Raw genomic sequence first — 2,423 nt, forward strand, 5'->3', positions numbered from 1 at the left:
CGTGTTTCGTAGTCTCAAATAATTTAAAGCATGCATGGCCCACATTTCTTATTGGTTGATATGCCACGAAACAATAAATGAGATGAAAGTTAATGTACCACGCCTAAGTGTTTTGGGATTATTTGGTTTTTGTAAGATGACTTACACACCTAGACGGAGGGAGTACAACATGTTAAAATCTACAGAAAGAACTAACTAAAAAAAATTGAAAACAACAATTAAAGGACTAAAACAACTATATAAGAAAAACAGTATTGTTTTAATTAAAATCCTAATTTAAATTATTCTGAAATAACAAAATAAATCTTACTGTGACAACAATCTAACATGTGACTAGGAGCAAAAATAATTAAATTAAAAACTATTTTTAAACTCAAATTATTTACAATCTAGGATTTAAAGTAAATTTGAACAAATTCATATTAAATTCATTCAAACATGAAAACTAATGGCACAAACAAAAACTATACAAAATTTTGAATCATGCTAAAAGAATCACTCAAAAACATCAAATGTCCTAAACGATATAAGCAATTTAAAACTAAAACTAAAAACAAAAAACAAATGGAAAAAGAAAAAACAAATTTCAAAACCCCTTTAGTCCCGGTTGGAGCGACGAACCGGGACTAAAAGGTATCGCACTCTTTAGTCCCGGTTTGTGGCTCCAACACGGACTAAAGGTACCATTTGAACTAGGACTAATGCCTGCCCGGCGCGCTAGCCACTCGAACTAGGACAAATGCTCACAACCGGGACTAATGTGTAGATTGAGCTTGAACCAAAGCCCTGTTTTCTACTAGTGACAATTCATCATCCTTTTTTTTGGCTCATCCAACTGGCCTTTTTGGCCCCATCCACAAGCACGTACCAATCATTGGGTGACCAAAATCGTTACAGACCAGACATACCTGCAGAAGGTGAAAATATTGTCAAACTACTTCCTTTGTCTTAGTTTATTGACACCCATCGCATTTTGGATCAAACTTTTACCACATTAAACTAGAAAATACTCTCTGTTCACAAATACTACCTTCGTTCCTAAATATAAGTCTTTTTACATATTTAGCCCTTTGTGGATGTAAAAAGACTTATATTTAACAGAGGGAGTATAAGATGTTTTGACTTTTTTTTGAATGGATGTATATAGACACATTTTTGAGTGTTTGTTCACTCATTTCAATCTGTATGTAGTCCATAGAAAACATATAAAAGCATCTGATATTTGTAAATGAGGGAGTAGAAGTTATGTGGCATAACAATAGATTTGTAGCATATAACTTATATTTTTCTAGTCAAATTTATGATCAATTTTGATCCAAAATACAAAGGGTACTGCAAACCAGGGCGGACACATTAGTCATTAAAGGATTGTCAACTCTAGCTATAGGCGGCCGCTTGATACCGTGCCCTTAGATGCATGGGGATTCTCTGAATATTTGAATTGGACATGTTGGAGAGAACCGGTCTTGTGACACACTGATACTGCTAGGAGGTTCGAACATTGTGGTGCCCCCACCATGGGAAGTTCACTACTCTCTTCGTCCGATTGCAGAACCAATGCCATTTTGCACTCACAATGCACACACGGCTAAGAAGAAGAAAAAAATTAACGACATGACGTGTGGTCATTAAAACTCAGAATGTGGTCGCTAGCCGTCTTCATAACCTCTGTCGTTGAAAGCAATAACGACTCATACCAGCCTGTCCATATTAATTGTGAGAAAATAATAACGACGGCAACATGTCCTTATTAATTGGTGTGATTTCAACCTAATAAGCTGAAAAAACTTAGCTACCCCCATGATTCGGTGTCCCATGTCCCTCTCGAGTCGCCCCCGTGTGGCGGCCGAGAGGCCCCCAGATCCGTCGGCCCGCCTCCCCCTCCTCCCCCGCCGCTGCCTGAGGGCGCAGCCAGGCGAAGCCTTGCCGTCGCCGGCGGCTGCTGGGACTCGGGGCCCTCCCCCTCGTAAGGGGCTTGCGCGGGCCGGCGCCCTCAGGTCGGAGCATGGCGTGCTTACGGGCGTCACGGCAGGGGTGGCAGCGCTCCGGCGATCCCATACCTCCACGGAAGGCGGCTTCAAGGTCTGGGGCATCGCGGTCGCCAGGGATGGCGGCGGCCTGACCGGATCGGCGGCGACGCGGTCGGATCTGGGCCCAGTCGTGGACTTGTTCTCTGGGTCGCGGTCGCTATGGTGGTGGGTACGACACGTCGGTAGCTGGGCGGATCTGTGGGATTCCATCCTTGTCTGGTCCTTATTGAAATGGGTGAACAAACACAGATTGTGATGGCCGTGGCGATGCTTTTGCATCGAGCGATGGCGGTGCAAAAGCAACTTCGGGGGAAACCCTAGATCTCCTTGTGATCGAGCGATGGCGGTGCTTTTGTGTCGTAGTCCCTCTTCAGGGCATCATTTTGAAGTTTG

The sequence above is a fragment of the Triticum urartu genome, chromosome 7 (genome assembly GCF_003073215.2).
Source record: "Triticum urartu cultivar G1812 chromosome 7, Tu2.1, whole genome shotgun sequence".
Lineage (NCBI taxonomy): Eukaryota > Viridiplantae > Streptophyta > Magnoliopsida > Poales > Poaceae > Triticum > Triticum urartu.